The sequence below is a fragment of the Schistocerca serialis genome, chromosome 3 (assembly GCF_023864345.2).
Source record: "Schistocerca serialis cubense isolate TAMUIC-IGC-003099 chromosome 3, iqSchSeri2.2, whole genome shotgun sequence".
NCBI classification, from domain to species: Eukaryota; Metazoa; Arthropoda; class Insecta; order Orthoptera; family Acrididae; genus Schistocerca; species Schistocerca serialis.
In genome coordinates, this window is record NC_064640.1 from 555,187,831 (window position 1) to 555,215,373 (window position 27,543).

Sequence of the window (27,543 nt, forward strand, 5' to 3'; positions counted from 1 at the left end):
TAAGCGGCGTACCGCACGGGATACAACAGTCTTTAGTTAGAGCCACGATACAATACTTTGACATTCATTTAGGATTATTTTGTACGGCGAGCGCACTGTTTTTGACAAAGTAAGCCAAATGGCCTAGGAAAGAAAGAGTTTAGGTATCTCGATTTGTACGTAAACGTGAATAGTGACAGTAGAGCACTTAACACTGAACTTCAGTTACAGGTTTCCTTAGCATTAGGTCAAAACTTTGCTCGTATGTTGGTTGATGCTTTTCGATGGATTCTCGTTACAGCTGACGAGGAAATTTAAACGCGGAGCACAAATTACCGACGAACAACTTAACCTGAGGAAAGGTCAGCATTTACACTACAGCTATTAGCAACCGAAAATATTTACGTAAGTAGTTGTATCGCATTGCGTTGGATGCCATGTAACTGATGTCTGCAGTGACATACACACTGAAGAACCAAGAAGACTGGTACATCCGCCTAGTATCGTTTAGGGCCCCCGCGAGCACGCAGAAGTGCCGCAACACGACGTAGCATCCACTCGACTAATGTCTGAAGTAGTGCTGGAGGGAACTGAAAGCGCCGGCCGGAATGGCCAAGCGGTTCTAGGCGCTACAGTCTGGAACTGCGCAACCGCTACGGTCGCAGGACCGAATCCTGCCACGGGCATGGATGTGTGTGATGTCCTTAGGTTAGTTGGGTTTAAGTAGTTCTAAGTTCTAGGGGACTGATGACCTCAGAAGTTAAGTCCCATAGCCCTCAGAGCCATTGGAACCATTTTTGAACCGAAAGCCATGAAACCTGCAGGGCTGTCCTCAAATCCGTAAGAGTACGAGGGAGTGGAGATTTCTTCTGAACCGCACGTTGCGAGGCATCCCAGATATGCTCAATAGTGTTCATGTCTTGGGAGTTTGCCCGCCGGTTAGCCGTGCGGTCTAACGCAGTGCTTTCCGGGCAGGAAGGCGTGCGCGTTCCCGGCACCAATCCGCCTCGGCGAATGCGGGTTGGTTCCACTTATTCCGCCTCAGTTACACTATGTCGGCGATTGCTGCGCAAACACTGCCTGCACGTACGCGTGCACCATAATTACTTTACCACGCAAACATTGGAGTTACACTCGTCTGGTGTGAGACAGTCCCGGGGGGATCCACTGGGGGCCGAACCGCTCAATAACCCTGGGTTCGGTGTGTGGCGGTGGTGGGGTGAGTAGACTGCTGTAGCCTGTTGTACACAACTGAGGGCTACGGCGGGGACGAAGCCTCTCCGTCGTTTCTAGGTCCCCAGTTCAATACAATACAATACTGGGGAGTTTGCTGGCCAGTGGAAGTGTTTAAACACAGAAAAGTGTTCCTGGAGCCACTCTGTAGCAAGTCTGGACGTTTGGGGTGTAGCATTGTTCTGCTGGAATTGCCCAAGTCCGTCGGAATGCACAATGGACATGAATGAATGCAGGTGATCAGACAAGATGCTTACGTGCGTGTAATCTGTCGTATCTAGACGTATCAGGGATCCCATATCACTCGAACTGCACACACCCCACACCATTACAGAGCCTCCAGAAACTTGAACAGTCCCCTGCTGACATGCAGGGTTCATGGATTCGTGAGATTGTCTCCATACCCGTCCACGTCCATCCGCTAGATACAATCTGAAACGAGACTCGTCCAACCAGGCAGCATGTTTCCAGTCATCAACAGTCCAATGTCGGTGTTGGTGGGCCAGTCGAGACGTCAAGCTTTGTGTCGTGCAGTCATCAAGGGAATACTAGTGGGCCTTCGGCTCCGAAAGCCCATATCGATGCTATTTCGTTGAATGGTTCGCACGCTGACACTTGCTGATGGCCCAGCACTGAAACCTGTAGCAATTTGCGGAAGGGCTACACTTTTGTCACGTTGAACGATTCTCTTCAGTCGTCGTTGGAGCTGTTTTTGCAGGGTCGTTTTCCGGTCGCAGCTATGTCGGTGATTTGATGTTTTACCGGATTCCTGATATTCACGATACACTTGTGAAATGGTCGTACAGGAAAATCCCCACATTATCGCTACCTCGGAGATGCTGTGTCCCATCGCTCGTGCGCCATCTATAACACTACGTTCAATCTCACTTAAATCTTGATAACCTCCCATTGTAGCACCAGTAACGGATCTAACAACTGCGCCAGACACTTGTCTTATACAGGCGCTGCAGACCGCAGCGCCCTATTCTGCCTGTTTATACAGGGCGAGTCAAAAGTCCTTGGACACCTTCATAAGTTGGAAGATTAAAGGGATAGTTGAAATGTGATGATGGGAACATGGGTTCGATGTGGGGCCGCAACTTTTGGAGTGAATGCCATTCATGGCCGCCATCTTGCAATACGGCATTTTGGATTCAAGTCATTTTTTTAAAATGGGATGGGGGGTGTATGACACATCAAATAACACACCGCTTAAGCTCTGGAATTGAGTGGTGTAATTTGTTTTTATCTATCTTGTACAGTTTAGAGGTTATTAATGTTCAAAGTCGGGAAATTACCTTCATACCGACTGCTGCAACACATTTTCTACGTGTTGTCCATGCCGTGCAATGCACAACTGTAGTCGCCGCAACCACTCTGGCTGCATACGGAGGAGAGTGTCTCCTGCAATTTGGACACAGGCGTGTTGTATGCGTTTCTCTAGGTGTCTCAAATCACGGATGCTCTTAGCATACACTGTCTGCTTAAGATGTCCCCATAGGTAAAAATCAAGGGGCGTTAAGTCGGCGTTGAGTCGGTATCAAGGTAACTTTGAACATTAATAACGTCTAAACTGTACAAAATTGACAAAAACAAATTACACCACTCAATTCCAGAGCTCAAGCGAGTGTTATTTGATGTGTCATACACCCCCTCCCCCTCCCCATTTAAAAAAATGACTTGAATCCAAAATGGTGGATTTAAAGATGGCGGCCACATTCACTCCAAAAGTTGTGGCCCCACATCAAACCTATGTTCCCACCATCACATTTCAATTTTCCCTTTAATCTTCCAACTTATGAAGGTGTCCAAGGACTTTTGACTCGCCCTGTGTATCTCTGCATTTGAATGCGCATGCCTATACCAGTTTCTTTGGTGCTTCAGTGTACGAACCAATTCAAGTATTTTATTAAAGTACGTGTCAGAAATATAATTTCAATAAAATATATGTTACAGATATGTATTACAGATAAAATATGTATTACAGATAACATGAACGTAAGCAACTAGTACGACCAGGTCTTTCGTATGTTTTTAATGTTAATCTTCATAATAGATACTTGTTTTATTTGCCCTTGTTACTTTTACGGACATTTTTGTGCTTTTCTTTTTTACGAGGGGTATTCGGTAAGTAATGCAATTTGTTTCTTCTGCAAGCAGATTGGTTTTGTTCAGGATTATTGACACCATATTATTCCCTCTTTTTGGCTGCAAAACCCTATGTTTCAACGTAATTTCCGTTCAATGCGACAGCCTTAGGCCACGGGAACGCCCGTATCCCCGCGTGGCACTGGTCGACTTTGGAGTGAACGTCTTGCTGCATCAACAACCTCCCCATCATCCACGTACTGCTTCCCTCGGAGTGCACCCTTCACTGCACCAAACACTTGGGAGTCGGAAAGTGCGAGTTTCGGGCTGTGGGGTGGATGAGGAAGAACAGACTAACGAAGTTTTGTCAGTTTTATGAAGTTTTATGGGCTCCTCTCTGGTGCGCAAACTTTTGTGAGTCCCAGAAGACAGTCGCCATGCCATGACTTTACCGGACGAGGCTGCGGGTGCGAAGTTTTTCTTCGGAGGAGAGGTGGTGTGGCACCACTCTATGGATTGCCGTTTTGTTTCCGTTTCGATATGATGAACCCTTTTCATCGCATGTGACGATTTTCGACAAATAATTGTCACGTGCAGCCTCACAACGGGCAAGCAATTACGCTCGGCGCTCTTTCGTTGCTCTTTATGGTCCTCTCCTTGACGGCGAGGAATCCTTCGCGCACACACTTTCGAGAACGCTGACTGGTGAACGAGTGTGCCAGCACTACCGACAGACGTCTAGTTGTGCAGCGAGGTGTCTGATTGCGATTCGTCGGTCACCTCGAATGAGAGTGTTCGCACGTTCCGACAGTAATGGAGTCACCGCTGTATGCGGCCGACGTGCACACGGGAATTGATGGTTTGTGTGACCTTGTTGCGATGATGAGAGACGCCACGCCCAGCGACTCACCGTGTTTTTGTTCACTGTCAGGCCTCCGCAAACATTCTGCAAGTGCCTATAAATATCTGCGATGCTCTGGTTTTCCGCCAAAGATAATGACGGCTCTCTGTTTGGAATGCACCTCCGTTACAGACACCGTTTTGAAGGATGAGTATAGCGCCGCCATCTATCGGAACTCGAGGCCCAAGAAGCCCACAAAAAAGACAGGCGTTGGCGACTAAGTCACAGCACGTGACACTGCAGGTGTTACGAATGCCGGCCGGTGTGGCCGTGCGGTTCTAGGCGCGTCAGTCTGGAACCGCGTGACCGCTACGGTCGAAGGTTCGAATCCTGCCTCGGGCATGGATGTGTGTGATGTCCTTAGGTTGGTTAGGTTTAAGTAGTTCTAAGTTCTAGGGGACTGATGACAACAGATGTTGAGTCCCATAGTGCTCAGAGCCATTTGAACCACTTTTTTTGTTACGAATGCCAGCAACCGTCTCCGGTGGCGAGCGAGTAGCTATTTCAGACGAGTTTAATAACTCTTGACTGCGTGCGTAAGTGCATACAAGCTCTCGATAGCACACGACGAAGTTGAGACCTTTGAGTGGGTACCTTTTTAATTGCATATTGCTTTCCCGTGGGCCCTGCACGGAGCTCAGTATTCGCCAAATGTGCCGGACAAGCTCACTACTGTGACGTCACAGCTTCATTAAAGGGCTCATATTTCTCGTGGGCTCCGTAAGAACTTTATATAACTATAGGGGCTGCTGTGGGATAATTACACGATGTCTCACAACGCATTTTTTCAACCAAAACTGGTCGGGAAAGAATGTGTCGCATTACTTACTAAACGCCCTTCGCAATAAAAAGAAATGCAAATATTGTGCTTAATCACTCCGCCTCCTGTTGTTCCAACTATTTAATGAGGTTATCGTCTTTCTTACGTCCACAGTAATACTTTTGAATGTTTCGGCAGTTTTCTATCGATCACGTTTCTTCTCCTTCGGCGTTTTCGCCGTGGAGCTCTTGGATCACAGAAGCACGGGTGATATCTGTGTGCATATATCAGCAACATTACATTCTCTTCGGATCACTACATCGATCACGCAAATTATGTCAGCAATAAAAAAAAGTCACAAAAGAAAGCGGACAAAAGCTCTCTGTCCTGTTAGTGCCAAAGCGAGAAGTACGCGAAATTCATTTAACGGTTCGTTAAAAGACCGGCAACCAGCGGAAAACGAACGAACACAAGCGAATACGAACCGAACACGGTCGAATGCCGTTACAGCAAACAGACTTCTCGTTCCTTGTTGCTAGTTCGCTTGTGTTCACTTGCTCGTAATGTGTGTGAAACTTTATGGGACTTAACTGGTAAGGTCATCAGTCCCTAAGCTTACACACTACTTAACCTAAATTATCCTAAGGACAAATACACACACCCATGCCCGAGGGAGGACTCGAACCTCCGCCTGGACCAGCCACAGAGTCCATGATTGTAGCGCCTAAGACCGCTCGGCTAAGCCCGCGCGGCCACTTGCTCGTAAAGTAGACTTCAGCGGCCCAATATGCATGTTTTTTACATTCATCTTTCACTGATTTCTAAAGGCAGCTTCATCGGCAGAGAAAATTCTTTGATGAAAGTAGCTGTTGTCCCGATGTCACAGAACACCGGAGCAACAGATTTCCATGCGCGTACCGAAATAACGTAGGTCAATCTGCTGACGAAGTGACACATGGTACGGACAGAAACTGTGTACGCACAAAATGCGAACAACGCTAGGCTGACCTACTCTGGAGACACTCGCACTTGCTCTGGAGCTGAGTGGATTTTGAGCGACAGCGGCCAAAACATATATTTCGTCCGCTCCTCTCGTTTAAGAGTTGCTCTTTACCCTCCGCGAAGTTTTCAGCACCATACGAATAACAATTTTTTTGCAAATTCGCTGAATTGTTATTTCATGTTGCGCATCGTCTGTCGGGACGTCTTTTGTGTGCAACCCGACTCTCCTCATCTCGTTCCTTCTGCAGTCTCTGTCAGTAGCAGATTATCTAGTTTCTCTTGGTTTGTGAAAGACTTTTTTTTTCAAACATATTCGGCACTCGATACACGTGAACGACACAGGCAGAATAAAAGCTACATTTCCCCTGGGCCTCTTTTATCATCGCGACTGTGCGATTCTGTCCTCCTCATCTCGCGTGACGCATTTTCCTACTGAAGTGTGAAAACTTAACTTCCACATAAGACAAAAATCTGTTCCATGTTCAAGACAGACAAATCCTAATTTATAAGTACTGTAATTTCTCCTAAAATACTAACTGGGTTTTGAAGAGTGATACGCTGTTGAATTCATCTCTTTTAGAACGATACTAGCAGCAGAAATTACTAATTACTATAGGCCTAGTTACATTTGAAAAAGCGAAGTTGATACCACTAATTAATATAGCTATGAAAATAAAGTACCCATAGCTTAGTGAGAACTTTCTCGGAAACCATCTGTATGAAAACAGAATTACGATATCTTAGTCAGTTCCGGGAATATTTGACGTGAACAGTATAACTGAATCTCTCACCATAATTATTAGCGAGACAAAAAAGACAAGATTTGATTTGGGTATTGGCTTCTACAAATCGCACCCTGGCAAGAAAGTGAAAAGTCGAAAAACGGCATCGTTAGTTTAGGTGACTGAAAAATACGTGCGAAGTGCCCCATCGTGGACGAAAAAGATAATGAAATTTACTGCCAACAGTACATACATGAAATCTAAAGGAAGCTTGCACTATTTAAATATAAGTTATATAGAATGAATTCTTTAAGTCGGATTTTCTGAAGTAATGCATTTTTGAGCTTTGACGCTGTTCTTGCCGAGATGCGAAATGTCCATTTGACAGAATACATGCCTCTGAATCAAGCTTTTCTTTTCCTTTTTCAGGAAGCATCTGGTGTCCTCCGTGCGGTGTAAGTACAATATGAGACAAATTAGATCTCAGTCTCTAATCCAAGGTATGTAAACTGCATGGCAATACATGTATTGCAAACTGTGAAACTACTATCATAGCACTTGGACAAGTTGGAGTACTACGCAGAAAATACAAACCGTCTTTACCGGGGAGAAGCATGTCATACATAATCTTTAAATCATCGATCTCCGCAGAATACATTATATTCAAGTAATGAATACTGGTGCACAAAATTTGATGCGACACGAAGTGATGTACGAAAGGCAAGGAAAATAAGCTATCCACGAGAGCTGTAGAAGTCAGTATTTGTGGAGAAATATACTTATCAGAGATAAACTGCCGAGAACAGCGGCAGTTCTAAGTAACAGCATTGGCCTGTTTATCATCGTTATGACATGTTCGTATGGTAATTACATGTTACAATAAAATGTACATCAAAAAAGTGCATGCAATGCAATATCTTGATTTGCAGTTATTTTAAGGATTTTTAAAGTGCGACGATAAGTTCTCGCTGTATACGGCGTTCCATTTTCGCTAAAATTTGAAACGATCGCCAATAAGAACGCGGATTGTGTCTGATCAATATGAACAAAGTATAGCTTTTCCAGGCGGCGTGGTGAAGTATTAAGTAAATACGTTTCACTTGTTGCCATCGGGGTTGCGGAGGGAAGGGGGGAAATGCTCGGTAATTGAACAAGAGAAATACTACTGCTGCAGCTGGTGTTGGCTGCCATCTGGCGTGCGGACAGCAAGTTTCCAACTGTTGCCGGCAGATGGCAGGAGACTATGGCCTCACATATCGAATTTCCACAGTCGGAGCGCGGCAAATGCACAGGCGGCCCAATAATTTCTCCAGACTGCGCGCGGCATTTACAACGAGGTAGCGTTGCAACATGAATTGCAGTTGTCTACCTGTTGTAACACGACATCGATCTTGTGGCGTCGCCGTTGCTGCGTCTCCATCCATACAAGAACAAATAAAACTTCTGTGAAGAGCGACAACAAGCAGTTACGCAATTGTGGGCCCAACAATGAGTTTTACGGTAGCCTGCTTTTGAGCGAGCGCCAGCGCAGCTACCCCAGATTGGCGGTATTTCGCAGTTTTGGGGAAACGTGTTTTTTGAGGAAAAAGAAACCTCGCGGAAATTTGTGGACAAGAAAATTTCGGTACCGGGTAAATTAGGGAAGTATTTTATCTCCCTTGCGTTACTATTAATACCATCTCCGATATTTTAGTTGAAACAAACATATCTTAGTTTTCTAGATATTCTCTAGATGTCACTCTCTCTTCAAGGCAGTAGTTACAATCTCTCCGTGACATCACTGTGACATACACGCGGGGCGAAACTAGGATTTTTGCGAAGGAAGGCATGCGTGAAATTTGCTGCCTCTTCTTTCGCTCCCCTCCCCCTCCCCATAAATATAAACAGTTTTATAACAGTAATTTAGATACTAATTTCGAAATAAATGTTACCGTCTCATAACATTAAATCATTTTATCGACTGAAATAAGATCAAATTCAAAACAAATAATAAAACTATTAGAAACACAAAAAACATGATTACTCATTGTAGAAATAAGAAATTTAAAATTTATCTTTGAAGTTTTTTGTGCAAAAAAAAATTTTTATGATCTCATCATAGTTTATGAAAGCAGCTCGTTTGTATCCTATGGAGATTATACACTTAACCTCTGTTGAGCAGTCGTGCTCCTCATATAATTTTTAATTAGTTTCAGCTTGCTGACACTTCTTTCTTCGGAGGAAACAGGAAGTAGGATGGTAAGGAATATTTTTAAGACTGTAGTAAGGTTGGGCTACCATTCTACCAACATATTTTTATAAATTAAACTTAACGTGGATGATGCAGTAGCATCTTGCAAGCCCCTTTCTATTTGTCAGTCCATGGTGTTTGAAACTTTCAAATGAATTCATTCTAGTTACACTGCTGTAGCCTTTCAACCTCCCACTTTCATTTCTTGGATTTGAACACCACACAGAAAACTAAACTATACCTTAACTTCCTTCAGCGCCTTAAACCTGGTACTCAGCTCCTTTATCACTCATGTCAGTTATTTCTGACAGGGACGTCCCGAACAAATCATCCTGTGAATGTTCGGATACTTCATTCTCGCAAAGCTCATCGGCCTTTTTTTTCTTAACTCTTATCCTTTTTCTGAGAATTCTACATCTACATCCATACTCCGCAAGCCACCTGACGGTGTGTGGCGGAGGGTACCTTGAGTACCTCTATCGGTTCTCCCTATTATTTCAGTCTCGTATTGTTCGTGGAAAGAAGGATTGTCGGTATGCTTCTGTGTGGGCTCTAATCTCTCTGATTTTATCCTCGTGGTCTCTTCGCGAGATATACGTAGGAGGGAGCAACATACTGCTTGACTCTTCGGTGAAGGTATGTTCTCGAAACTTCAACAAAAGCCCGTACCGAGCTACTGAGCGTCTCTCCTGCAGTCTTCCACTGCAGTTTATCTATTATCTCCGTAACGCTTTCGCGGTTACTTAATGGTCCTGTAACGAAGCGCGCTGCTCTCCGTTGGATCTTCTCTATCTCTTCTATCAACCCTATCTGGTACGGATCCCACACTACTGAGCAGTATTCAAGCAGTGGGCGAACAAGCGTACTGTAGCGTACTTCCTTTGTTTTCGGATTGCATTTCCTTAGGATTCTTCCAATGAATCTTAGTCTGGCATCTGCTTTACCAACGATCAACTTTATATGATCATTCCATTTTAAATCACTCCTAATGCGTACTCCCAGATAATTTATGGAATTAACTGCTTCCAGTTGCTGACCTGCTATTTTGTAGCTAAATGATAAGGGATCTATCTTTCTATGTATTCGCAGCACATTACACTTGTCTACATTGAGATTCAGTTGCCATTCCCTGCACCATGCGTCAATTCGCTGAAGATCCTCCTGCATTTAGGTACAATTTTCCATTGTTACAGCCTCTCGATATACCCCAGCATCATCCGCAAAAAGCCTCAGTGAACTTCCGATGTCATCTTCAAGGTCATTTTTGTATGTATTGATATCTCATTATTTTCCGCTGATACTTTGACCTCTAAAATAGGTTCTGGGTACAGGAGTCCCTAGAGGAAAGCTCAAAAGGCCTTGACTATTTCGATCATCTTTATCAATCGTAAGTTCTTTTCTTTGCAGAAACTGATTGGCGTGGTCTATTTTTTTTAATGCTGCATGCCAGAAACCAGTTAAAGCAATGAATTTGAGGTTTTTTTCATATTCTTTATAATAGATATGCTTCAGTTTTAGTTTCTGGTATTGACAAGTTATAAGTTTCAACGTCTTCCACAGTCTTTACAACTCTATTAAAATGCTTGTAAACAGCTTCGACCGCCTCTACTCTTGCAGGCCACCTACTCGTGCTCTTGGCTGTTAATACTAAGGGTAAATGTTTTTGTGAGCTTTCGCATCTAGAAGCTGACGCCACAAAGTGTAGATATAAACAATGGATAGTTCCAAAAAGAGTTTGAGCTTCAGCAGATGTGTCTGATGTACGTGCTCGTATTATATTTGCAAAGTCAGCCACCGATGGTACAAAACAGGCCACTTCATTCTTCTCAAGAATTCTTCAAATGTTCAAATGTCTATGAAATCTTATGGGACTTAACTGCTAAGGCCACCAGTCCCTAAGCTTACACACTACTTAACCTAAATTATCCTAAGGACAAACACACACACACACACCCATGCCCGAGGGAGCACTCGAACCTCCGCCGGGACCGGAAGAATTCTTGTCTGGACCCCTTTCTACTCTCCAGCCCTGTTTGCCCCCCTGTCATAAGACTACCCTCTGTAGTATTTCATGTTAAACCCATCGTCTTCTATTTTTTGCAGTATCTCTTGACTAAGACGTTCTCCTGTTTTGTCTCCAATTATAATAAGGTCAACAATACCTTCCACAACTTCTGAATCATTTAACTTGTAAAGCGAACTGATGGAGTCGTCTGATCATTGTGGTTTGTAACTGGTGTGCGGTCAAACATCAGTGAAAAGTATTCAGCATCAAAAGTATCTTTAATTATATCTTGTCTTATTTTGTTCGGAACTACGTCAAGAAACCCATCTTGCATATTTTTGGAAAAATAGCTAATCTTCTCTCTCTGGTGGCGTTCAATAGCTGACGAAGGGGTCCACTATAGTGTGATACGAGATCAACTGTACTTAGAAATTTGACACTCTCTGGATCACCAAAATCACCACATTCTTTTGTTCTTCTAAGCGGTCTCCCTTTCTTTGCCAGAAAAAGAACATTAATAATACAATGCGAAACTGCTCTCCATCGAGATTCCTCTTCTTTAATTGGTCTTTTAGCTCTCTATCAACGCTTCGCTTCGGAGAGAAGCCTCTAGAGCGTTCAATGAGCACAAACCAAGCTTGTGATTTGGTGAATTTTCACGGCCAGGAATTTTTCCACTTAGCGTTTTCCTATTAACTGTGCCTCCCTGTTAAGCTGAAAATGATTTCGACTCAGAATCTAAACTTAAGTGAGTAGATAATCTGCAGGGTATACAATATACAACATTTTTTGCTCTCACTTAAGTCTAGCCACGATCTTTTAACTTTTGTCACATTTTTATCTCCTTCCGAAACCAATCTTTATTTAAATGGCGACCTTCTCTATAGCTTTTACTTACGTCAGAACTACGTTCGTTTTCAGCTCTCGTTTTTATAACATAACATCATTCAATGTCAGAAAACCTTGTTGGCCACGTATCAGGATCGTTGAAATCAAATTCAAACTCACAAGTTTCACCCTTTTGATGAAGCCCAGCTCCTGTTCCAGGAATTTGTGTTTGGTATTTCACTGCATCGCCTACGTTCTTCTAACTCATGGCATATTGGTGGTTAACTTCAATTTCACCCGAAATGAAAAATTATGAAATCCATACTAAACTTCTGAGAGTTACTGTCTCGGAGTAATTTGCTTACGTTCTTTTCTGTTGTGCTAATATTGCAGTAACGGTTTGGGGTTAATTCCTCCTAAAAACGACGGGTAAAAACGGATACAAAAGGAAATCTATCTATACGTGGTCAGTTATTGTCTCGTAATTTACGGATACGAACATATCAGTAAAGTAAAATCTATGGTATAAGATAATGCAACAAAAATTTATCGTTATTTGCCTCAAGCTTGAATACATATTTTCATTGGTGAATTTATATTCACATGTATACCCTATTTCATCTTCTATTTCATATTTGTAAGTCACTTTTTTGAACATTCATATCCATTCTTATATGCTCTATATTCCGGTACAAGAAGATACGTGTATTTATGTATGTGTACGGGGTGAACATTAATGAAACCGACAAACTGCAGTGACGGACTACTAACTGGTAATGGAAGGGAATAGGTCCTATGCACATGAGTCCGGAGGTGGGCGGTGTGTGTGCAACGACAACAGACCCTCCCGGAACACAGTACGAGCCGCATCGCATCCACGTCACAATTTACATCTTGAAACAGAAATTGTTTGACATGTTGCATGGTTCAAATCATTTCCATACGAAACCAGAATCCAGACCCGCGAGTTGTGGACTATAATTTTGTGATACATACGATAATTTTATGGACCTGAACACATAATTCCACTTCTTCAAGCTTCAAACACAGATAACACTTTATAGTTCAGAGGAGTGGGTAGGTTTCGGATATCTGGGGGAAAACTGCCGAAATTGGGGAATTATTTTGCCAGCAATGGGGGAATTTCGAAACCTCACTTTGGAAACTCTACGCCAGCGCACCAGTCATTAATGCGGAACCATCAGATGCGGTCGGCTGTGAACAGTCGGTCGGAGGAAGATGCGAAAGGTGGTTTACAGAATTTTACGGTTGCGTGTCAGAAGAATACTGAACAGTATTTCACAAATAAGGAATGTCGTCCAAGAAAGATAAAGTTTTATTTCAATCTTATGGCATGATTTTGTTACTATAATTGAATAACAGCTTTCCACAAAGGACATAATAAGCTATGAGTGACATCTTAATACACTGTGCTTAATAAACTTGACCCATTCGATCATCGAATAATGCTAATTATGAAAGAAACCATGATTGACATGGAGAGAAGAAGACGAAAATCAAATTTTTCACATTAAAAAATAACTGCCAGAGGCATGGCCGGTTTAAGGCCCAAGGGACACAAGCCGCGCGCTGGAGCCCCAAGGTGAGAGGGACGCCAGGAGCACCAACATGCAAGATTTGCAAATAGTATGTATGACAATTAGCAGCGAAAACTGACACCGTTGAAAGTGTCGAGGAAAACGGGAGGGCGTCAAATCATAAGTCACTTTCACGGAAAAATGTTCTCGAACCGGCCCTGACCAGTGGTGAAGGATGTGGTAATCGAAACGAAAAAAGAAATACAATTTGCTGTGCATGGAACCCAAGGTAATGGTTTGGTAGCTTTTTTTAGTTAAATCCTTTACAGAACTGAAAATCAATGAATTTCAAGGTTTTACAAATTTTGATGTATAGCTTAATAATATCAGAATATCATTTTAATCATTCCCATTAAACACGGAATTAATAATAATAATAATAATAATAATAATAATAATATGATACAAAAGGCCATCTATAGCCGTGAACATTTTATATTCACAGGAACTTGTTTTTTTAAATAACATACTGGTCCATCTTGTTGCAGAACATTTTCTTCGTGCTGTGTTATATATTGTTCGAACTGCTTTTAGACGTAAATTAGAGAAATTGAACAACATTGTTGAAACAACTGCCATAGGATTTAAGTTTTTTCTGCAAATGAGAATTTTAATTGTTTTACAAGAAAATTAACAAGTGATATTTATGTTAGTGAGATGAATGATTTGTTCAAACTTTTTATAGATGAAGTGATCTGTCCAATTTTTGTTAATTCATCTGTTTACATATGAAGTTAGATGTGAGACGCAAACATATCATCTCCATCTCTTACCATCAAAAAATAATAATAATTAAGTAAAAAAAAACAACGTTACACCAACCAATAGTTTGTCTCTGTTGCATTCTGATTTGTGCTTTAAAAACAGAATGAATTTCAAATCGGCTCCCTAACTGAACACTATCTTCCCAACTGTCTAGTTCTGTCAGGTGATTATATTATTTAGTGTAATGTGTACTCTTCTCCGTCATTTTGCTTTCAAATGGTTCAAATGGCTCTAAGCACTGTGGAACTTAACATCCGAGGTCATCAGTCCTCTAGAACTTAGAACTACTTAAACCTAACTAACCAAAGGACATCACACACATCCATGCCCGAGGCAGGATTCGAACCTGCGAACGTAGCAGCCGCGCGGTTCCGGATTGAAGCGCCTAGAACCGGTCTTCCACAGCGGCCGACCATTTTCCTTTCTTAACCTGTCTCGAGAATCACACGCATACAGTTGAACAGTGGCGGTGCTTATCTGGTTTCTAGATGACATTTAGGAATCCATTCTTTGGAGTGGCAAATAGTCGATAAATTCCTGTATACCAGTGACGTTGCGTTTGGCGAAACAAATTTAAAACGCCCAACAGGCCAGGCAAATGCATTGTGATTGGCGTCGGGAAATATTTCCAGTCTGGCTGAAAAACTTTGTCGACTGTTATCGTATTTATGGCGGTTGCCGTGGTTTTTCCTCGCCCAGTTCCAAACGGTAATTGTTTTTTGGCATAGGTGTGTGTGTGTGTGTGTGTGTGTGTGTGTGTGTGTGTGTGTGTGTGTGTGTGAGTGTGTGTGAGAGAGAGAGAGAGAGAGAGAGAGAGAGAGAGACAGATAGAGAGAGAGAGAGACATGTTCGTTTCAACGCTACACACCTCACATAAAGCAGAGATTGATAGTTTTATTTTACGTTTATTAGTAAGAGTGGGTAGGTTTTGGTGATGAATCTAGCCGGATAGTTCTAATATTTGTGGGTAAAATCTTTGAACAGATATTTCTCGAAACCTGTGGCCAATTTTCGTGAGGATATTTGACTGCCATAGGGTGCTTATGAGCGTGTTGGAACAATTATTGGTAGACTCTTACTGAGGAATGCTTCGCTGTGTTGAGTTCTAAGCAGTACGGGTGGGGCTCAACAAGTAATACAACACATCTTTTCTCGGCGAATTTCGCATGAAAAAATGCAGAATTTGTTGTGGGACATAGCGGAATATTCCTGCTTCAGCACCTAAAGCTTCATGAAGGTCGGATAGGTGATGGCGCTATGCGTAACCTTCAAAATGGCGTCTATAACGGTAGTGCGATCCAAGCAGAGAGCTGTCATTGAGTTTCTTTGCATGGACAACTAGAGCATTGCATATGTTCATAGGCGCTTGCAGAATCTCTACGCAGACCTGGCAGTGAACAAAAGCACGGTGAGTTGTTAGGAAAGGCATCCGTCATCACAGCAACAAGGTCGCACAAAACTCCGATCTTCTGCGTGCCGGTCGGCCGCACACAGCTGTGACTCCTGCAATGCTGGAACGTGTGGCTCTCTCATTCGATGCGATCGACAGATCACAATCAAACACCTTGCTGCTGAACTGGACGTCTCTGTTGGTAGGTTGACAAAATTTCATTGGATTGTTCTTCCTCATCTCCCTTTCAGCACGGATCTCACACCTTCCATCTGTTTGGCCCAATTAAAGATACCCGTGGATGACGGGGAGGTAACTGAGGCAGCGAGATATCGGATCCTAGGTCGATCAATAGAGTGGAACCATGTGGACATACAGGCTCTCCCAGTAAAGGGACATAAGGCCGTCGCATTGAACGGATATTATGTTGAAAAACAAGACTTTGTAGCCAAAAGAGTGGTTAATAGTGTATTATATTGAAATCCTGAAAAAAAACCTGCTTTCAGAAAATGTTGTTTTCATTACGTTTTCAACACTCCTCGTATATTTCTATACAGTACACAAATTGTTTTCTTTACGTTTTGAACGTTATGCGTCACCCCGGTTCCCAGAACTACTGAAGATAGACGTGGATGTTGTATGACAGACGCAGTCCCTGACTGTTCAGAAATGTCGCTAAACCCGCAAAAGATGTAAACAACCATGCATGAGCAGCGCCTATTAGAGAGAGAGGGTCCGATATCCGATCAGTGCCAGTCATTCCACCAGGAAGCAGGTACACGGCTCGTGTTGTCTGTAGTTCAACCATGCCTAGACGGCCAATACCGCGGTTCAGTCGCGTCCGTATTGTTACTTTGTGCCAGCCAGAAAGGGCTCTTAACAAGGAAAGTGTTCAGGCGTCTCGGAGTGAACCAAAGCGATGTTGTTCGGACGTGGAGGAGATACAGAGAGACAGGAACTGTCGATGACATTCCTCGCTCAGGCTGCCCAAGGGCTACTACTGTAGTGGATGACCGCTACCTACGGATTATGGCTCAGAGGAACCCTGATAGCAACGCCAACATGTTGAATAATGCTTTTCGTGCACCCACAAGACGTCGTGTTACGACTCAAACTGTGCGCAATAGGCTGCATGATGCACAACTTCACTCTCGACGTCTATGGCGAGGTCCATTTTTGCATCCACGAAACCATGCAGTGCAGTACAAATGGGCCCAACAACATGCCGAATGGACCGCTCAGGATTGGCATCATGTTCTCTTCAGCGGAGTGTCGCATATGCCTAAAACCAGACAGTCGTCGGAGACACGTTTGGAGGCAACCCGGTCAGACTGAACGCCTTAGACACACTATCCAGCGAGTGCAGCAAGGTGGAGGTTCCCTGCTGCTTTTGGGGGGGGGGGGGGGGCATTATGTGGGGCCGACGAACGCCGCTGGTGGTCATGGAAGGCGCCGTAACGGCTATACGATAAGTGAATGCCATCCTCCGACCGATAGTGCAACCAAATCGGCAGCATATTGGCGAGGCATTCGTCTTCATGGACTACAATTCGCGCCCCCATCGAGCGCATCTTGTGAATGACTTCCTTCAGGATAACGACATCGCTCGACTAGAGTGGCAAGCACGTTCTCGAGACATGAACGCTATCGAACACACCTGGGATGGATTAAAAAGGACTGTTTATGGACAACGTGACCCACCGACCACTGTGAGGGATCTATGCCGAATCGTCGTTGAGGAGTGAGACAATCTGGACCAACACTGCCTTGATGAACTTGTGGATGGTATGCCACGACGACGAATACAGGCATGCATCAATGCAAGACGATGAGCTACTGGGTATTAGAGGTACTGGTGCGTACAGCAATCTGGACCACCACCTCTGAAGGTGTCGCTGTTTGGTGGTACAACATGCAATTTCATTAGCAATAAAAAGGGCGGAAACGATGTTTATGTTGATCTCTATTCCAATTTTCTGTACAGGTGCCGGAACTCTCGAAAACAAGGTGAATATTTACTATTTGCACGATATACGAGAGACAACTGTCAGAGCATGTGCTTCGATAAGTGCCTATATGATAAGGAATACCACTGATTCCATGCTAAGCAGATTGCAACACTGGACTGATACCAATGGTCGTCACTTCGAACACCTTCTATAAATGGACGTTCCTGCCACCTTTGTGACCTTCAAAGACCTTACTGTTACACATCATTGGATTCGTATCGATAACGGGTATCAGATAATAAGTACCAAACTAAAGCATCCCATTTAAAAAAACAAAGTTGTCCTTCTTATCTCTGAAGCGACCCCATCTAGCAACAAAAATCCGTCATATTATGGTCCCCGTTATGCAACTTTTGTCCCACAGACTTTCCAGCTCCTATCATACTTTAGGAGTTATTCTTGGAGACAATAGTTAGTGACTCACCTCGTATACAGAGTTTACATTCTGGAACAATATAAATCGACGGCCTTAAATCGAAGGGTAGAAACTTTTGGTAGATCTCTTCAGTAACGTTTCTTGCGTCTTTCCTGTCTATCTTGTTTGTATATTTTAGGAATATTGTCATGCAGTGCTGGTACGGGTTTTTCAAATCCAATCCACCTCTGGTACATGCGATGGCTGTGTCGAGAAAAGGCAGTCAGAACAAAATTGAAACTGCAGACACACCGTGCTACCACGGAAAGTGGGGGAAGGACGGGGATAGGGGCACCCTAAGCTTTGGTGATTTCTTGGCTAAATTGCAATCGATATAGAAACTGCAAAGACACGGGATGTTCAGTCAGACCAATCTCCTGCCTATCTAATTTTTTTTCCATTCTAGTCGTACTAAAGGAAGGCAGCAAAGTAATCGGTAATCTAAGAAGTACCCGAGGTGCCATTTTGCCTGACGGCGTAGAGCATAATTGTCGCATAGCTGGAAAGAGCTAAATAAATTGAGAAAATGATCTTTAACTATGAAAAAGCGTATTTAGAGACAAAGAACTTATTTACAGTGCAAATTACATACTGAGAGTAAGAAATTAATTACTTAACGTGTCATTTTGCTAGAAAAGTGATGTCCTTAGGTTAGTTAGGTTTAAGTAGTTCTAAGTTCTAGGGGACTGATGACCTCAGAAGTTAAGTCCCTTAAGGCTCAGAGCCATTTGAACCATATTTTTTTTTTTTTTTTTTGCTAGAAAAAGCTCATTATTACTATTAAGAAAAATTAAAGTGATTAAAAATGTTTAATCACAGTTTTCACACAAATAGTGATCTTCGTCCTTACGAATAGCCGCAGACCGTTCATGGGCCAACACTGCACATGCTGTACACTTGACCTCATCATCAGTGTCGGAAACCTTTTCCAACACTTTTCAACCATTTTGGTTTCATTAAATTTCGACGAAGATTATTCCTCTCGGCCAGTTCAAATGCTGATCATCGCAGATCCTTAACTACCATGGAGATTTCATTTCCTTGCCTGCCGGGGTGGCCGAGCGGTTCCAGGCGCTACAGTCTGGAAACGCGCGACCGCTACGGTCGCAGGTTCGAATCCTGCCTCGGGCATGGATGTGGGTGATGTCGTTAGGTTAGTTAGGTTTAAGTAGTTCTAAGTTCTACGGGACTGATGACCTCAGATGTTAAGTCCCATAGTGCTCAGAGGCATTTCATTTCCTTATTTTGAGGTAAATATCCTTTAACATATTCTCAGTTCGAATATAATGAACTTTCATTAGACTGAGAAGCTTATGTCCACAAATCAGGATGGTTTTAGAAAACATCGCTGGTGCAAAACTCAGCTTGCCCTTTTCTGACATGATATACTGCGATTCATGGATGAACGGCAACAGGTAGATACCATATTTCTAGATTTCCGGAAACCATTTGACACGATGCCCCATTGCAGGCTGTTTACGAAGGTACGAGCATATGGAATAAGTTCACAGATATGTGAGTAGCTCGAAGACTTCTTAAGTAATGGAACCCATAACGTTGTCCTCGACTGCTAATGTTCATCAGAAACAACGGTAGCGTCAGGAGTGCCCCAGGTAAGTGTGACAGGACCGCTGTTGTTCTGTATATACATAAATGATTTGGCGGATAGGGTGGGCGGCAATCTGCGCTTGTTTGCTGATGATGCTGTGGAGTACGGTAGGGGGTCGAAGTTGAGTGATTCTAGGAAGATACAAGACGTTTTAGACAAAATTTCTAGTTTATGTGATGAATGGCAGCTAGCTTCAAATGTGGGACAATGTAAGCTAATGCAGATGAGTAGGAGGAACAAATCTCTAAATTAGGTTACAGTATTATTAGTGTCCTGCTTGACACAGTCAAGTCGTTTAAATAGCTGGGTGTAACACTGCAAAGCTATATGAAATGGAATGAGCACGTGAGAACCATGGTAGGGAAGACGAATGGTCGACTTCAGTTTATTGGGAGAATTTTAGGAAAGGGTGAGTCACTTGTATAGAACGCTGGCGCAAGCTATCCTTGAGTACTGGTCGAGTGTTTCGGATCCGCACCGGGTCGGACTGAAGGACGACATCGAAGCAATTCAGGGGCGGGCTGCTAGATTTGTTACCGGTGGGTTCGAACAACACGTAAGTGCTACGAAGTTGCTTTGGGATCTCAAATGGGAGTGAAGGCGACGTTCTTTTCGAGAAACACAATTGAGAAAATTTAGAGAACTGGCATTTTAGCTGACTGCCGAACGATTCTACTGCCGCCAATGTGCACTGCGCGTAAGAACCCAGAAGTTAGTGCTCATACAGAGTTATACAGACAATCGTTTTCCCCTCACTCTGTTACGAGCGGAACAGGAAAGGACTATTCGCGGTACATAGTACCCTCCGCCACGCACCGTATGGTATCTTGCGGAGTATTATATATATGTAGAACTGAAACACCCCAAATATCTTCTTGTTACCAATAGCAAGTATATTTTCTTCAAAACTCTCCTCTTCAACGTATTTCTTGGAACTCGATAGATGGTTGCAGCAGTTTTTCACTGTCAGTATTTCTCTGTTCATGTATCTTGGATCCCGTAATTGATTGTCTTGTTATAATAATTACCTTCAACACTTGTTCACATAAATAACAACACAGACGGAAGAAAAAGGTTGCAGTTCAGAGCGGGTATATTGGCCGCAGCAGTCACCACTAGCCAGACATTGTCCTGCCTAGGCACTATTCGGCAAAAGTTGTTAGCTGGAGACGACCTAAATCTACATCTACATCTTATCCATACTCCGCAAGCCACCTGACGGTGTGTGGCGACGGGTACCTTGAGTACCTCTATCGGTTCTCCCTCCTATTCCAGTCTCGTATTGTTCGTGGAAAGAAAGATTGTCGGTATGCCTCTGTGTGGGCTCTAATCTCTCTGATTTTATCCTCATTGTCTCTTCGCGAGATATACGTAGGAGGGAGCAATATACTGCTTGACTCCTCGGTGAAGGTATGTTCTCGAAACTTCAACAAAAGCCCGTACCGAGCTACTGAGCGTCTCTCCTGCAGAGTCTTCCACTGGAGTTTATCTATCATCTCCGTAACGCTTTCGCGATTACTAAATGATCCTGTAACGAAGCGGGCTGCTCTCCGTTGGATCTTCTCTATCTCTCCTATCAACCCTATCTGGTACGGATCCCACACTGGTGAGCAGTATTCAAGCAGTGGGCGAACAAGCGTACTGTATTCTACTTCCTCTGTTTTCGGATTGCATTTCCTTAGGATTCTTCCAATGAACCTCAGTCTGGCATCTGCTTTACCGCCGATCAACTTTATATGATCATTCCATTTTAAATCACTCCTAATGCCTACTCCCAGATAATTTATGGAATTAACTGCTTCCAGTTGCTGACGTGCTATATTGTAGCTAAATGATGAGGGATCTTTCTTTCCATGTATTCGCAGCACATTACACTTGTCTACATTGAGATTCAGTTGCCATTCCCTGCACCATGCGTCAATTCGCTGCAGATCCTCCTGCATTTCAGTACAATTTTCCATTGCTACAAACTCTCGATATACCACAGCTTCGTCCGCAAAAAGCCTCAGTGAACTTCCGATGTCATCCACAAGGTCATTTATGTATATTGTGAATAGCAACGGTCCTACGACACTCCCCTGCGGCACACCTGCAATCACTCTTACTTTGGAAGACTTCTCTCCATTGACAATGACATGCTGCGTTCTGTTATCTAGGAACTCTTCAATCCAATCACACAATTGGTCTGATAGTCCATATGCTCTTACTTTGTTCATTAAACGACTTTGGGGAACTACACTCCTGGAAATTGAAATAAGAACACCGTGAATTCATTGTCCCAGGAAAGGGAAACTTTATTGACACATTCCTGGGGTCAGATACATCACATGATCACACTGACAGAACCACAGGCACATAGACACAGGCAACAGAGCATGCACAATGTCGGCACTAGTACAGTGTATATCCACCTTTCGCAGCAATGCAGGCTGCTATTCTCCCATGGAGACGATCGTAGAGATGCTGGATGTAGTCCTGTGGGACGGCTTGCCATGCCATTTCCACCTGGCGCCTCAGTTGGACCAGCGTTCGTGATGGACGTGCAGACCGCGTGAAACGACGCTTCATCCAGTCCCAAACATGCTCAATGGGAGACAGATCCGGAGATCTTGCTGGCTAGGGTAGTTGACTTACACCTTCTAGAGCACGTTGGGTGGCACGGGACACATGCGGACGTGCATTGTCCTGTTGGAACAGCAAGTTCCCTTGCCGGTCTAGGAATGGTAGAACGATGGGTTCGATGACGGTTTGGATGTACTGTGCACTATTCAGTGTCCCCTCGACGATCACCAGTGGTGTACGGCCAGTGTAGGAGATCGCTCCCCACACCATGATGCCGGGTGTTGGCCCTGTGTGCCTCGGTCGTATACAGTCCTGATTGTGGCGCTCACCTGCACGGCGCCAAACACGCATATGACCATCATTGGCACCAAGGCAGAAGCGACTCTCATCGCTGAAGACGACACGTCTCCATTCGTCCCTCCATTCACGCCTGTCGCGACACCACTGGAGGTGGGCTGCACGATGTTGGGGCGTGAGCGGAAGACGGCCTAACGGTGTGCGGGACCGTAGCCCAGCTTCATGGAGACGGTTGCGAATGGTCCTCGCCGATACCCCAGGAGCAACAGTGTCCCTAATTTGCTGGGAAGTGGCGGTGCGGTCCCATACGGCACTGTGTAGGATCCTACGGTCTTGGCGTGCATCCGTGCGTCGCTACGGTCCTGTCCCAGGTCGACGGGCACGTGCACCTTCCGCCGACCACTGGCGACAACATCGATGTACTGTGGAGACCTCACGCCCCACGTGTTGAGCAATTCGGCGGTACGTACACCCGGCCTCCCGCATGCCCACTATACGCCCTCGCTCAAAGTCCGTCAACTGCACATACGGTTCACGTCCACGCTGTCGCGGCATGCTACCAGTGTTAAAGACTGCGATGGAGCTCCGTATGCCACGGCAAACTGGCTGACACTGACGGCGGCGGTGCACAAATGCTGCGCAGCTAGCGCCATTCGACGGCCAACACCGCGGTTCCTGGTGTGTCCGCTGTGCCGTGCGTGTGATCATTGCTTGTACAGCCCTCTCGCAGTGTCCGGAGCAAGTATGGTGGGTCTGACACACCGGTGTCAATGTGTTCTTTTTTCCATTTCCAGGAGTGTATATCGAACGCCTTGCGGAAGTCAAGAAACACGGCATCTACCTGGGAACCCGTGTCTATGGCCCTCTGAGTCTCGTGGACGAATACAGTCAGCTGCATTCGTGGACTAGGAAATTTGTGACTAAGTTACCAGTGTTGCGAGACAGCTATATTAAAAATCCTAATTTTTTACGTAAATGTGTAATAATTAGATAAAATGAGAACTTCAACTAAATCAGAAGGTGTCAAAACTAAACAAACAGTGACTGCGAGATAACGCGATATCCTGGCGCTTACAAATGGCTGTGCTTAAATGAGATGGTACTCAGTCGGTCCTTCCCTATTTTTCTCGCACATTTTTCGAGTATGGGAACGACTTCAGCTACATGATTGAGCTTGGGTAGTACATAAGCAGTGGTGTAATAAGCCATTTGTACTCAGTTTAGATTCCGCAAGTCTTGACTTGTTAATGTCGTTTTGACTGATTACACCGTATCCTCCCAATTGAGTTCTAACAGGTGCGTGGGATACGCCTTGATGATCATACCAAAATGGTGTTGTCTGTCAAATGCGTGCAACCATAGGAGCTGGCGGTTTAGAAAATTGGGTGGTAGGTCAGTATAAACTGGCAGCCGAGCACGCCTCCGTATAGCCACCAATAAACATCATAATATGCGACATTAAATATTTACAAGACAAAATGTGTTATGTACCAAATGAATAATTCTAATGATGTTTGTAGGCCATCTAATAAAATCATCTTATGACAATTCTTTGGTGGTAAAAATGTGGCTTTTCCATTCTTTGTTGTGTAAGCAAAGCACAAATTTTACACTGCAGCACTGAATAGTCTTGGAAGAATGGCAGATAAGACGAAATTTTATTGGTTAAAGATTACCATTGGTTTACCACACCATAACATACGAAATTCACACAGAAAGCAGTTATTTGTCAGTTTCCACTAATCGCCTTTAAGACTCCAGTCTTCTGCTTTAACTGTGCACTGTCTCAATCCCGTCATGAAGCCATCTTCACTACCGTTTTTACAGTCAGTATCAAAACAACTTCGAATTACTCTTCATTGGCCTTAAAAATTACTTAAACGATACTAGCTATATTCATTAAATCCCCCGTTAATAAAAAATTAGACTACAAAAATTTGTGTAATATTCTAATACGACAGTCATCACCACAGATTGGACTTACTAGGTAATTGTTACAACGATGTCAAATTTAGTGAGTCATTCGTTTCGAAATCTATATATTTTCCAAAGTATTACGTTTACGAATATGACCCATGCTTGAATAGAACCAAAAACTCACGGAGGTTGGATGCGCTTCACAAATGTTATGAGTGCCCCTCTGGTCATATCAGGATCCGTGCGACTGCTACGGTCGCAGGTTCGAATCCTGCCTCGGGCATGGATGTGTGTGATGTCCTTAGGTTAGTGAGGTTTAAGTAGTTCTAAGTTCTAGGGGACTGACGACCACAGCAGTTGACTCCCATAGTGCTCAGAGCCATTTGAACCTCTGGTCATACGACACACGTGCAAGTCTTAGTCAAGTTCGTCTTATATTTTCTGTAGGAACATAATGTCATAGGCCACCACAGAGGCATTCTTGCCTTCTCTGAGCTGTTCCAGTGTTCTTGGCAGTGATAGTATGTATTCACGGTCCTTCATGTACTTCCAAAGGGAAAAAGTCACAAGGCGTTAGGTCAGGCGAGAGGGAGGGGTCGTGAGAGGGACAAGTGAACAGAACCACACCATCTTCACCACTACGCCCAGTCTAGCAATGCGGAAGATCGTCGCTAGGTAGCGACAAACATCGATGCTCCAATTACGAGGTGCCGTGTCTTGTCGGAAAATGAAATTCTCGGCATCCTCAAATGGTTGTGGAAACAACAACTGTAACATATCAAGCTGAGAGGTACCTGTCACAGTCTTCTCATAGGAGAAAGAGGCCCATACATTTTCCTCTGTGACACTATGTAGTAAATTTTAACCTTCGGCGAATCTCGCTCATATACCACAATTTCGTGAGGATTTTCAATGCCATCTCGCATAAAGGGGGCTCTGAGCACTATGCGACTCAACTTCTGAGGTCATCAGTCGCCTAGAACTTAGAACTAAGTAAACCTAATTAACCTAAGGACATCACACACATCCATGCCCAAGGTAGAATTCGAACCTGCGACCGTAGCGGTCGCTCGGCTCCAGACTGCAGCGCCTAGAACCGCACGGCCACTCCGGCCGGCCACTCTCGCATACGGTGATTAACTTTTCCATGTAAAGGGGAGGTTACTTCGTCGCTGCATGTCAGCGTGGATAAGAAATTTTCATCTTCAAGTCTTTCTGCATTGTGATGCGAAATTGAAGGCACCGGCCATGATCTTACGGTTTCGGTTGTACTGCAGAAGGTACGCTTTTTAGGTTAACCGCCGTCGCCATCTCTATTGGTATCGATGTCGGCGGGACGTTAAACCCAATCTTCCTTCCTTCCTTCGCACATTCCAACACACAAAAACTCCTTTCTTGCCTTCTTTCGCCATTTTGTGAAGGCATCGTACTCGTAACCCAACTGGTTGTCACATGCAAACTCGGTGAGTTTACGTTTCTATTCATGCACCAATCATATCTGAACATGTGATACTTTGGAAAACATAGTACTTTGAAAACGAATGAATCATTAACAACAGCCATATAAACTAAGCCGACAACCCATATGCATGATTGTCCCAAGACCTACTATATTTCTGCCTGCAAGTAACTATGCCACAGAATAGGTATTGGGAGCGTTAAAATTGGTCTACAACAGCACTGCGCACTCTACTCCGACCACGGTCAACACAAAACAAGTAAAAACATGGCGTCCAGAGTTCTCACTCAATCAGCGTTGATATCAGCATTGGTCTCCCTTGCTCTCTCATATACACTCCTGGAAATGGAAAAAAGAACACATTGACACCGGTGTGTCAGACCCACCATACTTGCTCCGGACACTGCGAGAGGGCTGTACAAGCAATGATCACACGCACGGCACAGCGGACACACCAGGAACCGCGGTGTTGGCCGTCGAATGGCGCTAGCTGCGCAGCATTTGTGCACCGCCGCCGTCAGTGTCAGCCAGTTTGCCGTGGCATACGGAGCTCCATCGCAGTCTTTAACACTGGTAGCATGCCGCGACAGCGTGGACGTGAACCGTATGTGCAGTTGACGGACTTTGAGCGAGGGCGTATAGTGGGCATGCGGGAGGCCAGGTGGACGTACCACCGAATTGCTCAACACGTGGGGCGTGAGGTCTCCACAGTACATCGATGTTGTCGCCAGTGGTCGGCGGAAGGTGCACGTGCTCGTCGACCTGGGACCGGACCGCAGCGACGCACGGATGCACGCCAAGACCGTAGGATCCTACGCAGTGCCGTAGGGGACCGCACCGCCACTTCCCAGCAAATTAGGGACACTGTTGCTCCTGGGGTATCGGCGAGGACCATTCGCAACCGTCTCCATGAAGCTGGGCTACGGTCCCGCACACAGTTAGGCCGTCTTCCGCTCACGCCCCAACATCGTGCAGCCCGCCTCCAGTGGTGTCGCGACAGGCGTGAATGGAGGGACGAATGGAGACGTGTCGTCTTCAGCGATGAGAGTCGCTTCTGCCTTGGTGCCAATGATGGTCGTATGCGTGTTTGGCGCCGTGCAGGTGAGCGCCACAATCAGGACTGCATACGACCGAGGCACACAGGGCCAACACCCGGCATCATGGTGTGGGGAGCGATCTCCTACACTGGCCGTACACCACTGGTGATCGTCGAGGGGACACTGAATAGTGCACGGTACATCCAAACCGTCATCGAAGCCATCGTTCTACCATTCCTAGACCGGCAAGGGAACTTGCTGTTCCAACAGGACAATGCACGTCCGCATGTATCCCGTGCCACCCAACGTGCTCTAGAAGGTGTAAGTCAACTACCCTGGCCAGCAAGATTTCCGGATCTGTCCCCCATTGAGCATGTTTGGGGCTGGATGAAGCGTCGTCTCACGCGGTCTGCACGTCCAGCACGAACGCTGGTCCAACTGAGGCGCCAGGTGGAAATGGCATGGCAAGCCGTTCCACAGGACTACATCCAGCATCTCTACGATCGTCTCCATGGGAGAATAGCAGCCTGCATTGCTGCGAAAGGTGGATATACACTGTACTAGTGCCGACATTGTGCATGCTCTGTTGCCTGTGTCTATGTGCCTGTGGTTCTGTCAGTGTGATCATGTGATGTATCTGACCCCAGGAATGTGTCAAATATATATATATATATATGTATATATATATATATATATATATATATATATATATATATATATGGATGTGCAACGAAAGA

The 27,543-nt window shown here is 44.6% G+C and overlaps 1 protein-coding gene across 1 annotated transcript in view; it reads left to right on the forward strand.

Moving 5' to 3' along the window:
• Positions 1-27,543, forward strand: part of LOC126470450 (1-acyl-sn-glycerol-3-phosphate acyltransferase alpha) — a 694,917-nt gene that overhangs the window by 128,587 nt on the left and 538,787 nt on the right. The window contains exon 2 of the mRNA XM_050098292.1: positions 7,115-7,140. The gene's annotated coding sequence lies outside the window, so the exon portion shown is untranslated. The remainder of the gene's footprint in view (positions 1-7,114; positions 7,141-27,543) is intronic.